The sequence below is a fragment of the Triticum dicoccoides genome, chromosome 1A (assembly GCF_002162155.2).
Source record: "Triticum dicoccoides isolate Atlit2015 ecotype Zavitan chromosome 1A, WEW_v2.0, whole genome shotgun sequence".
Lineage (NCBI taxonomy): Eukaryota > Viridiplantae > Streptophyta > Magnoliopsida > Poales > Poaceae > Triticum > Triticum dicoccoides.
The window spans coordinates 361369652-361383802 of record NC_041380.1 but is presented as its reverse complement, the minus strand read 5'-3'; positions in this window follow the sequence as shown (position 1 = coordinate 361383802).

Genomic DNA, 14151 nt, shown 5'->3' with positions numbered 1-14151 from the left:
GGAGATCAACATGAGTAGCAAATGATTCACAGAAAGAAGCTACTATCTCAGAGTCAAGTCCATATTTAGTGCTAAATTCACGAAAAGCATCAGTATCCATAAAAGATTTAACACAATCAAACTTAGGTGTTATACCTGACTCCTTACCTTCGTCAATCTTCAGAGTTGCGTTTAATTCTTTCCAATAAATCCCATCTAAATTCAATAGTATTTATCATAAAAGAACTAGTACAAGAAGTATCGAGCATGGAGCGATTATTGAGAGAAAGCCGAGCATAATTTTTTTGAATAATAATTTCTCTTGAGAGCTCATGATTGGGGCATGAATATAACATTGACTTAAGCCTCCCCAAGCTTGAGCGATACTTTCTCCTTCGCGAGGCCAAAAATTATATATATAATTACGATCACGATGAACCAGATGCATAGGATAAAACTTCTGATGAAATTCCAATTTCAATCAGTTGTAGTTCCATGATCCAATATCATCACATAGCCTAAACCATGTCAATGACTTTCCCTTCAAATATAAAGGGAAGACCTTATTCTTGATAACATCCTCGGGCATACCTACAAGCTTAAATAATCCACAAACTTCATCCACATAGATTAGGTGCAAATCGGGATGTAATGTTCCATCTCCTGTAAAAGGATTAGCTAGAAGTTTCTCTATCATACCCGAAGGAATTTCAAAGTAAAGATTTTCAGTAGGTTGAGGAGGAACTCTTTCCTCTACTGGTTGGGGTGAAGATACACCGAACAAGCCCCTCAAAGGATTATTTTCTGTAGTAACAAGTGACAGTAAATTTTAGTACACTATAAATTTTTCCTTACCAAATTCCACCTACCAGAGGTGCTTCACTCCCCTGCAACGGCGCCAGTAAAGAGTCTTGATGACCCACAAGTATAGGGGATCTATCATAGTCCTTTCGATAAATGAGAGTGTTGAACCCAACGAGGAGCAGAAGGAAATGACAAGCGGTTTTCAGCAAGGTATTCTCTGCAAGCACTGAAATTATCGGTAACAGATAGTTTTGTGATAAGGTAATTCGTAACGGGTAACAAGTAAAAAAAGTAAACAAGGTGCAGCAAGGTGTCCCAATCCTTTTTGTAGAAAAGGACAAGCCTGGACAAACTCTTATACAAAGTAAAACGCTCCCGAGGACACATGGGAATTATCGTCAAGCTAGTTTTCATCATGCTCATATGATTCACGTTCGTTACTTTGATAGTTTGATATGTGGGTGGACCGGTGCTTGGGTAGTGCCCTTCCTTGGACAAGCATCCCGCGTATGATTAACCCCCCTCGCAAGCATCCTCAAGTACGAAAGAAGAATTAAGGTAAACTTAACCATAACATGAAACATATGGATCCAAATCAGCCCCTTACGAAGCAATGCATAAACTAGGGTTTAAGCTTCTGTCGCTCTAACAACCCATCATCTACTTATTACTTCCCAATGCCTTCCCATAGGCCCAAACAATGGTGAAGTTTCATGTAGTCGACGTTCACATAACACCACTAGAGGAAAGACAACATACATCTCATCAAAATATCGAACGAATACCAAATTCACATGACTACTTATAGGAAGACTTCTCCCATGTCCTCAGGAACAAAAGTAACTACTCACAAATCATATTCATGTTCATAATCAGCGGGGTACTAATATGCATAAAGGATCTGAACATACAATCTTCCACCGAATAAACCAATTAGCATTAACTACAAGGAGTAATCAACACTACTAGCAACCCACATGTACCAATCTGAGGTTTTGAGACAAAGATCGGATACAAGACATGAACTAGGGTTTGAGAGGAGATGGTGCTGGTGAAGATGTTGACGGAGATTGACCCCCTCCTGCTGAGAGGATCGATGGTGACGATTTCCCCCTCCCAGAGGGATGTTTCCCAGCAGAACAGCTCCGCCAGAGCCCTAGATTGGTTCGCCAATGTTCCGCCTCGAGACGGCAGTGCTTCGTCCCGAAAGCTTCCTTCTGATTTTTTCCAGGGCAAAAGACACCTTATACCAGAAGATAGGCATCGGGGGGCTTCCAGGAGGCCCACGAGGCAGGGGGCGCGCCCAGGGGGTAGGGCGCGCCCTCCACCCTCGTGGACAGTGGGTGGCCCCCCTCTGGTGCTTGATTTGCCCAATATTTTATATATCCCAAAACTAACTTTCATGGAGTTTCAGGACTTTTGGAGTTGTGCAGAATAGGTCTCTAATATTTGCTCATTTTCCAGCCCAGAATTCCAGCTGCCGGCATTCTCCCTCTTCATGTAAACCTTGTAAAATAAGAGAGAAAAGGCATAAGTATTGTGACATAATGTGTAATAACAGCCCATAATGCAATAAATATTGATATAAAAGCATGATGCAAAATGGACGTATAATGGAACACCCACTCGCACCAAAAGACATTAGCAAGAGTGAGGCCACATCAGAAGAGGAGGGTCTTCAGTTAGCCATAATGTCTTTTGCACCCTCTGAGCACCATGGCCAAGTGCCCTTTTGCACCCTTTGAGCACAAGACCATTCACTAAGATAGAGTTATAGCAATTATTCGCCAAATCACTTGCATCCTCATCCACTGAGCACGATTGAAAACAATGTCATTACAAATTATTTCCACAATGGCCACATAGTAGCAACATGTGCAACACTCGCTACACAATGCTTATTGTCACTAACCCACTAGCTAGAAATACTGAGCAAGTTAACTTCATGCACAAAACTAGTGAGTTTAACAAGACCAACCTCCAAAGCTACATAACATTAAAAAAATGACCACATGCCACTATTTCAGAAATGCGCACAACCTTGCCTTCAAGCAGTGGGCACGGGGAAGATGCTATCGATGCCTTGTGAGAGACCATTTCGTGCAAGACTATTGTGAGCCCTTCGGGTGTCTTGGCTGCCTACATCCAGGCCACAGGGAGCGCTACTGTCGGCGCCGTTCGGTCATGCCGGATGCCCCCTCACAGGATCTTCACAATTCGCCTCCTGGGTCACCTCATGCTTGCTCATGGGCCAAGATTGCAGCGCAGCCACCTATGGGAGATGATCGTTCTGCATCGTTGCGGCATCCGAAGGTCCATGGCGTCTTTCGCCATGTTCAAGAGTCCTACTACACTTGCAATGCCCATCATGCCGATGTTGTTGTGTGTGATGTCACCGATAAGGCCGTGTTAGATTAGTATTCTCTAGTCAGCTCATGATCTCTTCGTTCTCTTGTATCTAAATTCCCTCAAGTACCTTCGTCATTCTCTAATTCTTCACGGTGATTTGTTCTCTGTATTCATTTGTTTTCTTTTCTTATGGTGGTTCCATCAATACCTTCTCAAGTTTGCGCTATATCCATCCTTAATCCTTCAAGAAGAATAAGTGGCATGCCAATTCCGTTGCTTGTTATCAATTTAAGTTGATGAACGGTAAGCATGACATAATTCTTATCATCAAGGTGATTTAATTCCTTATCCCGGAGGCTCGTCAAAATTCCAGGATCAAGTGTTTCATCCTTTTCTTTCCAGAGTCTCAAGCTCTCAATTATATCATCACAAAGCTTCATCTAAATCATTACAAGGCTTCAATCTTATTATTTTCATCCTTCACTTCTTTCTCATCATCCTTTTATTACCGGAGTTCTCACGAAGGCTCTACATGGTGGTTCATCAAATATTTCATTCCTTCTTCTAGTGTTCATCAACATCCTTGTTGGAGGAGATTGATACGTCTCCAACGTATCTATAATTTTTTATTGTTCCATGCTATATTATATACTGTTTTGGACATTATTGGGCTTTATTATACACTTTTATATTATTTTTGGGACTAACCTATTAACCGGAGGCCCAGCCCAGAATTGCTGTTTTTTGCCTATTTCAGAGTTTCGCAGAAAAAGAATATCAAACGAGTCCAAATGGAATGAAACCTTCGGGAACGTGATTTTCGGAACGAACATGATCCAGAGGACTTGGACCCTACATAAAGAAAGCAACTAGGAGGGCACGAGGTAGGGGGGCTCGCCTACCCCCTAGGCGCGCCCTTCACCCTCGTGCGGCACACGTTGCTCCACCGACGTACTTCTTCCTCCTATATATACCTACGTACCCCCAAACTACCAGATACGGAGCCAAAACCCTAATTCCACCGCCGTAACTTTCTGTACCCGTGAGATCCCATCTTGGGGCCTTTTCCAGAGCTCCGTCAGAGGGGGCATCCATCATGGAGGGCTTCTACATCACCACCATAGCCTCTTCGATGAAGTGTGAGTAGTTTACTTCAGACCTTCGGGTCCATAGTTATTAGCTAGATGGCTTCTTCTCTCTTTTTGGATCTCAATACAAAGTTCTCCCCCTCTCTTGTGGAGATCTATTCGATGTAATCTTCTTTTGCGGTGTGTTTGTTGAGACCGATGAATTGTGGGTTTATGATCAAGTTTATCTATGAACAATATTTGAATCTTCTCTGAATTCTTTTATGTATGATTGGTTATCTTTGCAAGTCTCTTTGAATTATCAGTTTGGTTTGGCCTACTAGATTGATCTTTCTTGCAATGGGAGAAGTGCTTAGATTTGGGTTCAATCTTGCGGTGTCCTTTCCCAGTGATAGTAGGGGCAGCGAGGCACATATTGTATTATTGCCATCGAGGATAACAACATGGGGTTTATATCATATTTCATGAGTTTATCCCTCTACATCATGTCATCTTGCTTAAAGCATTACTGTGTTCTTTTGAACTTAATACTCTAGACGCATGCTGGATAGCGGTCGATGTGTGGAGTAATAGTAGTAGATGCAGGCAGGAGTCGGTCTACTTGTCTCGGATGTGATGCCTATATACATGATCATACCTAGATATTCTCATAACTATGCTTAATTATGTCAATTGCTCAACAGTAATTTGTTTACCCACCGTAATACTTATGCTCTTGAGAGAAGCCACTAGTGAAACCTATGGCCCCCGGGTCTATTTTCCATCATATTAATCTTCTGTCAACAAGCTATTTCCTTTTATGTTTATTTTTCTTTCTTTACTTTGCATCATTATCATAAAAATACCAAAAATATTATCTTATCATATCTATCAGATCTCACTTTCGTAAGTGACTGTGAAGGGATTGACAACCCCTTTATTGCGTTGGTTGCGAGGATTTTATTTGTTTGTGTAGGTGCAAGGGACTCGTGCGTGGCCTCCTACTGGATTGATACCTTGGTTCTCAAAAACTGAGGGAAATACTTACGCTACTTTGCTGCATCACCCTTTCCTCTTCAAGGGAAAACCAACGCAGTGCTCAAGAGGTAGCAAGAAGGATTTCTGGCGCCGTTGCTGGGGAGTCTACGCAAAAGTCAACATACCAAGTACCCATCACAAACCTTTATCTCCCGCATGACATTATTTGCCATTTGCCTCTCGTTTTCCTCTCCCCCACTTCACCCTTGCCATTTTATTCGCCCTCTCTCTTCGTCCTCCTTCTCTTTCTCTATTTTCCTCTTTTCGCCCGTCTCTTGTTTGCTTGTGTGTTGGATTGCTTGCTGTTCACGATTCCTCAAGATAATACCAAATTGTGTGACTTTACTAATACCAACAACAATGATTTTATTAGCACTCCGATTGCTCCACTTACCGATGCTGAATCTTGTGAAATTAATGCTGCTTTGTTGAATCTTGTCATGAAAGATCCGTTTTCCGGCCTTCCTAGTGAAGATGCATCTACCCATCTAAACAACTTTGTTGATTTGTGTGATATGCAAAAGAAGAAAGATGTGGACAATGATATTGTTAAATTAAAGCTATTTCCTTTTTCTCTTAGAGATCGTGCTAAAGCTTGGTTTTCGTCTTTGCCTAAAAATAGTATTGATTCATGGAATAAGTGCAAAGATGCTTTTATCTCTAAGTATTTTCCTCCCTCTAAGATCATCTATCTTAGAAACGATATCATGAATTTTAAGCAACTTGATCATGAACATGTTGCACAAGCTTGGGGGAGGATGAAATTAATGATACGTAATTGCCCTACACATGGTTTGAATTTACGGATGATTATACAAATTTTTTATGCCGGATTGAATTTTGCTTCTAGAAATCTTTTAGATTCGTCCGCGGGAGGCACTTTTATGGAAATCACTTTAGGAGAAGCTACTAAACTCCTAGATAATATTATGGTTAATAATTCTCAGTGGCACACTGAAAGATCTACTAATAAGAAAGTGCATGCGATAGAAGAAATTAATGTTTTGAGTGGAAAGATGGATGAACTTATGAAATTATTTGCTAATCAAAGTGTTTCTTTTGATACTAATGATATGCCTTTGTCTACTTTAATTTATAATAATAATGAATCTATGGATGTGAATTTTGTTGGTAGGAATAATTTTGGTAACAACGCGTATAGAGGAAACTTTAATCCTAGGTCGTATCGTAGTAATTCCTCTAATAATTATGGTAATTCCTACAAAAACTCTTATGGAAATTTTAATAAGATACCCTCTGATTTTGAATCTAATATTAAAGAATTTATTACTTCGCAAAAGAATTTCAATGCTTTGATTGAAGAAAAATTGCTTAAGATTGATGAGTTGGCTAGGAACATTGATAGAATTTCTCTTGATATTGATTCTTTGAAACTTAGATATATTCCACGTAAGAATGATATCAATGAGTCTCTCAAAGCCATGAGAATTTCCATTGATGAGTGCAAAGAAAGAACAACTAGGATGCGTGCTAACAAAGATTGCTTTATAAAAGCGTGTTCTTCTAGTTTCCATGATAATAAAGATGAAGATCTAAAAGTTATTGATGTGTCCCCTATTAAATCTTTGTTTTGCAATATGAATCTTGATAATGATGTGACTGAATATGATCCACCTTTACCTAGAAGGCATTCCAAAAATTTGGAGTCTTTAGATCTTGATGCTAAAATTGTTAAAAGTGGGATTGAAGAGGTCAAAACTTTAAATATCAATGAACCCAATATTTTGGATTTCAAGGAATTTAATTATGATAATTGCTCTTTGATAGATTGTATTTCCTTGTTACAATCTGTGCTAAATTCTCGTCATGCTTATAGTCAAAATAAAGCCTTTACCAAACATATAGTTGATGCTTTGATGCAATCTTATGAAGAAAAACTTGAGTTGGAAGTTTCTATCCCTAGAAAACTTTATGATGAGTGGGAACCTACTATTAAAATTAAAATTGAAGATCATGAATGCTAAGCTTTGTGTGATTTGGGTGCTAGTGTTTCCACGATTCCAAAGACTTTGTGTGATTTGCTAGGTTTCCCTGATTTTGATGATTGCTCTTTAAACTTGCACCTTGCGGATTCAACTATTAAGAAACCTATGGGAAGAATTAATGATGTTATTATCATTGCAAATAGGAATTATGTGCCCGTAGATTTTATTGTTCTTGACATAGATTGCAATCCTTCATGTCCTATTATTCTTGGTAGACCTTTCCTTAGAACGACTGGTGCAATTATTGATATGAAGGAAGAGAATATTAGATTCCAATTTCCGTTAAGGAAAGACATGGAACACTTCCATAGAAATAAAATTAAATTACCATATGAATCCATTATGAGAGCCACTTATGGATTGCCTACCAAAGATGGCAATACCTAGATCTATCCTTGCTTTTATGCCTAGCTAGGGGCGTTAAACGATAGCGCTTGTTGGGAGGCAACCCAATTTTACTTTTATTCCTTGCTTTTTACTCCTGTTTAGTAATAAATAATTTATCTATCCTATGTTTCGGTTGTGTTTAATTAGTGTTTGTGCCAAGTAGAACCGTTGGGAAGACTTGGGGAAAGTCTTTTTAATCTTGCTGTAAAAAACAGAAACTTTAGCGCTTACGAGAACTACTACAATTTTTATTTGGAAAGTGATATTTAGTTAATTATTTTTGAATATGATTAATAGATAAATTCCTCACGTCCAGAAATTTATTTTAGAATTTTTGAGGTTCCAGAACTTGTGTTAGCTACAGATTACTACAGACTGTTCTGTTTTTGACAGATTCTGTTTTTCGTGTGTTGTTTGCTTATTTTGATGAATCTATGGCTAGTAAAATAGTTTATAAACCATAGAGAAGTTGGAATACAGTAGTTTTAACACCAATATAAATAAAGAATGAGTTCATTACAGTACCTTGAAGTGGTGTTTTTTTCTTTCGCTAACGGAGCTCACGAGATTTTCTACTTTAAGTTTTGTGTTGTGAAGTTTTCAAGATTTGGGTAAAAGATTTGATGGATTATGGAACAAGGAGTGGCAAGAGCCTAAGCTTGGGGATTCCCATGGAGCCCCAAGATAATCTAAGGACACCTAAAAGCCAAAGCTTTGGGATGCCCCGGAAGGCATCCCCTCTTTCGTCTACTTCCATCGGTAACTTTACTTGGAGCTATATTTTTATTCACCACATGATATGTGTTTTGATTGGAGCGTCTTGTATTATTTGAGTATTTATTTGTTAGTTTTCCACAATAATCCTTGCTATACACACCTTTTGAGAGAAACACACATGATTCGTAAATTGTTAGAATACTCTATGTGCTTCATTTATATCTTTTGAGTTATATAGTTTTTGCTCTAGTGCTTCACTTATATCTTTTAGGGCACGGTGGTGGATTTGTTTTATAGAAACTATTGTTCTCTCATGCTTCACTTAGATTATTTTGAGAGTCCTACAAGACAGCGTGGTAATTTTCTTTAATTATGTTAGGCATTCAAGATTAGTATTTTTTTTTCTGATGAGCGTGTTGAATACTATGAGAAGTTTGATACTTGGTAATTGTTTTTAGATATGGAGATGGTGATATTAGAGTGATGCTAGTTGAGTAGTTTTGAATTTGAGAAATACTTGTGTTGAAGTTTGTGATTCCCGTAGCATGCACGTATGGTGAACTGTTATGTGATGAAGTCGGAGCATGATTTATTTATTGATTGTCTTCCTTATGAGTGGCGGTCGGGGACGAGCGATGGTCTCTTCCTACCAATCTATCCCCCTAGGAGCATGCGCGTAATACTTTGCTTCGATAACTTGTAGATTTTTGCAATAAGTATATGAGTTCTTTATGACTAATGTTGAGTCCATGGATTATACATACTCTCACCCTTCCACCATTGCTAGCATCTCTAATACCGCGCACCTTTCGCCGATATCATACACCCACCATATACCTTCCTCAAAACAGCCACCATACCTACCTATCATGGCATTTCCATAGCCATTCCGAGATATATTGCCATGCAACTTACCACCGTTCCGTTTATTATGACACGGTCCATCATTGTCATATTGCTTTGCATTATCATATAGTTGACATTGTATTTGTGGCAAAGCCACCATTCATAATTCTTTCATACATGTCACTCTTCATTCATTGCATATCCGGTACACCGCCGGAGGCATTCACATAGAGTCATATTTTGTTCTAAGTATTGAGTTGTAATTGTTGAGTTGTAAGTAAATAAAAGTGTGATGATCATCATTTTTAGAGCATTGTCCCAAGTGAGGAAATGATGATGGAGACTATGATTCCCCCACAAGTCGAGATGAGACTCTGGACTAAAAAAAAGAGGCCATAAAAAAGAGAAAAGGCCCAAATAAAAAAAATGAGAGAAAAGAGAGAATGGACAATGCTACTATCCTTTTACCACACTTGTGCTTCAAAGTAGCACCATCATCTTCATGATAGAGAGTCTCCTATGATATCACTTTCATATACTAGTGGGAATTTTTCATTATAGAACTTGGATTGTATATTCCAATGACGGGCTTCCTCAAAATGCCCTAGGTCTTCGTGAGCAAGCAAGTTGAATGCACACCCACTTAGTTCTTTTTGTTGAGCTTTCATATACTTATAGCTCTAGTGCATCCGTTGCATGGCAATCCCTACTCACTCACATTGATATCTATTAATGGGTATCTCCATAGCCCGTTGATACGCCTAGTTGATGTGAGACTATCTTCTCCCTTTTTGTCTTCTCCACAACCACCATTCTATTCCACATATAGTGCTATTCCATGGCTCATGCTCATGTATTGCGTGAAGATTAAAAAAGTTTGAGAACACCAAAAGTATGAAACAATTGCTTGGCTTGTGATCGGGGTTGTGCATGATTTAAATACTTTGTGTGGTGAAGATGGAGCATAGCCAAACTATATGATTTTGTAGGGATAACTTTCTTTGGCCATGTTATTTTGAAGAGACATAATTGCTTAGTTAGTATGCTTGAAGTATTATTATTTCTATGTCAATATTGAAATTTTGTCTTGAATCTTTCGGAACTGAATATTCATACCACAATTAAGAGAATTACATTGAAATTATGCCAAGTAGCATTGCACATCAAAAATTCTGGTTTTATCATTTACCTACTCGAGGACGAGCAGGAATTAAGCTTGGGGATGCTTGATATGTCTCCAACGTATCTATAATTTTTTTATTGTTCCATGCTATATTATATCCTGTTTTGGACATTGTTGGGCTTTATTATACACTTTTATGTTATTTTTGGGACTAACCTATTAATTGGAGGCCCAACCCAGAATTGCTATTTTTGCCTATTTCAGAGTTTTGCAGAAAAAGAATATCAAACGGAGTCCAAACGGAATGAAACCTTCGGGAACGTGATTTTCGGAACGAACATGATCTAGAGGACTTGGACCCTATGTCATGAAAGCGACCAGGAGGACACGAGGTAGGGGGCGTGCCTACCCCCCCAGGCGCGCCCTCCACCCTTGTGGGGCCCATGTTGCTCCACCGACGTACTTCTTCCTCCTATATATACCTACGTACCCCACACTACCATATACGGAGCCAAAACCCTAATTCGACCGCCGTAACTTTCTGTACCCATGAGATCCCATCTTGGTGCCTTTTTTGGAGCTCCGCCAGAGGGGGCATCGATCAGGGAGGGCTTCTACATCAACACCATAGCCTCTCCGATGAAGTGTGAGTAGTTTACTTCAGACCTTCGGGTCCATAGTTATTAGCTAGATGGCTTCTTCTCTCTTTTTGGATCTCAATACAAAGTTCTCCCCCTCTCTTGTGGAGATCTATTCGATGTAATCTTCTTTTGCGTTGTGTTTGTTGAGACCGATGAATTGTGGGTTTATGATCAAGTTTATCTATGAACAATATTTGAATATTCTCTGAATTCTTTTATGTATGATTGGTTATCTTTGCAAGTCTCTTCGAATTATTAGTTTGCTTTGGCCTACTAGATTGATCTTTCTTGCAATGGGAGAAGTGCTTAGCTTTGGGTTCAATCTTGCGGTGTCCTTTCCCAATGACAGTAGGGGTAGCAAGGCACGTATTGTATTTTTGCCATCGAGGATAACAAGATGGGTTTTATTTCATATTGCATGAGTTTATCCCTCTTCATCATGTCATCTTGCTTAAAGCATTACTATGTTCTTTTGAACTTAATACTCTAGATGCATGCTGGATAGCGGTCGATGTGTGGAGTAATAGTAGTAGATGCAGGCAGGAGTCGGTCTACTTGTCTCGGACATGATGCCTATATACATGATCATACCTAGATATTCTCATAACTATGCTCAATTCTGTCAATTGCTCAACAGTAATTTGTTTACCCACCATAATACTTATGCTCTCGAGAGAAGCCACTAGTGAAACTTATGGCCCCCGGGTCTATTTTCCATCATATTAATCTTCCGTCAACAAGCTATTTCCTTTTCCGTTTATTTTGCTTTATTTACTTTGTATCTTTATCATAAAAATACCAAAAATATTATCTTATCATATCTATCAGATCTCACTTTCGTAAGTGACCGTGAAGGGATTGACAACCCCTTTATTGCGTTGGTTGCGAGGATTTTATTTGTTTGTGTAGGTGCGAGGGACTCATGCATGGCCTCCTACTGGATTGATACCTTGGTTCTCAAAAACTGAGGGAAATACTTACGCTACTTTGCTGCATCACTCTTTCCTCTTCAAGGGAAAACCAACGCATTGCTCAAGAGGTAGCAGAGATCAAGCATTCTTCATCGTGCATTCTGAAATGCATTTTGTCGGCATTCTGGGAACGGGGGTCCCTAGACTTGCCAGCCTGCGGCCTGCAGCGTGGCTCAAGTGGGGGCCCAGCGCGGCCCATCTTCATCAGCTCAAGCTCAAGACCCTCGCGAGGGGCCAAGCCTTGCGGGGCAGACGATAGAAAGCTTCCTCAGAGGCAGCCTCATCAGGCAGGCTCGCGAGGAGGCGGAGAGATCAAGGCAGGGGTACCTCGCGAGGAGCCTGTGACGCAAGCCATGACGATCGAGACCAGGTGGGCGCCAGGCGGGCGCCGGCCTGCGCAGTGTCCTTGTTTCCCCTTTGGTGCAAAGGGGGCAAGCACAGGCCAAGGCATCGGGCAAAGGTTACCATTCCGGTGCAACGAGACCAAGACCAATAGAGTGGCAGGACGGAGGTCACCGTGGAGTCCAAGACGGCGTCATAACCAGAGCTTTTGGCAGCCGAAGACCACCTTTGGTGAGGATAACTTGTACTAGATGTTCCCCTTCAAAATGGCCAATTTTTGGCGCCCTTCCCGCTCATTATTTGGAGAGAGGCCCAGGGCCCCTATAAATAGAGCTAGCCACCACAGAAGGAAAGAGACACCCAGGGGGGGATAAAAGAGAGACGGCTAGAGATCTGATAGAACCCTAGCAGAGAGAGAGAGAGAGAGGCGACTGAACTCACCTAAGCAGTTCATCGCACCAGCTCAAGAACACCTCTCACGAGGTTGTTCTTCCCTTGTACTATTCATCATCAGCCCCCGAGGCAATCCACCACACCACACACTAGAGTAGGGTATTACACCACAACGGTGGCCTGAACCAGTATAAATCTCGTGTCCCTTGTGTTGTTCGTTGTTTCCAGCTTAGATCACGCGAGGAGATTGGACATAGATCGGTAGGGGAGAGATCTCCGCGCGCACCCCAGTGTTCGAACCTCAAGGGTCTGCCGGAACCCGAAATCCAACATTTAGCGCGCCAGGTAGGGGTGCGCCGGAGTCCTCCCTCCTGACGACCCGCTCTCCCCCGACATCGCATCCCGCCCTCATGGCGGACGACGCGCCGCCCGCTCCAGCGACGGATGCCGACACTGGGGCCAGGGGGCTCCGGGCCTTGGCCCCCGCCTTGCGACAGGTGCAGTGCCCACGCAAGTTCAAGCCCGAGACACCGCTGCGCTACAATGGCGCGACGGACCCGATGATTTTCCTGCTGGCGTACGAGGAGGCTGTCCTCAGAGCCGGGGGCGACGACCGGGTGATGGCCAACTGGCTACCCATGGCCCTCACTGGCGTCCCACGCGTGTGGCTCCTCCACCTGCCGGCGGCTTCTGTCACCTCCTGGGAGGAGCTACGCGACCTCTTCCTCGCCCATTTTGCCGCACCAGCGCTGCCTGTCGTCGCAGCTCTCCTGGGTGGCTCCCAGGCGCCACCCTCGAGCCATCACGTCAAGCCGTTCACCCGCCGGATCAGCACCACCTCCAAGCGCCGAGAAGCCCCCCCGGGCTGGGTGGCGCCCGAGGCCGATCTAACCTTCGACTTGGAGGATCACCCCTTCAACCCCATCGGTTCAGGCGTGCTCCCGATGATGTGCACCCCCACCATCTGCCAAGTGGCCATCACCAGGACCCTCATCGACGGTGGTGCCGGCCTCATCGTGCTCTCGGTGGAGGCCTTCAGCCTCCTCCACGTACCGCTGGAGCAGCTCCAACCCAGCAGGCCTTTCTCGGGCGTCGGAGCCGGTTCCACCGCCTCCTTGGGACAGATCCGCCTCCCAGTGACCTTCGGCACCTACGACAACTTCCGCACGGAGCTGATCGACTTCGACATCGCCCCCATTGGCCTTCCCTACAACGCCATCCTCGGCTATCCGGCCTTCGCTCGGTTCATGGCAGCAACTCACCCGGCGTACAACCTCATGAAGATGCCTGGGAGCAGCGGCGTCCTCACTGTGTCAGGAGACACAAGGGATGCGCTGCAGGTGCTCCAGCTTGTCTTCGGGGTGGCCGCGGTGGCACAACCCACTAGCACCGACGCCCTTGAGCCCAAGGGGGCTGCGCCGGCTAAAAAGAAGCAGCTATTCACCCAAGACAAGGCACAAACCAAGTAGGTACCAGTCGACGAGGACG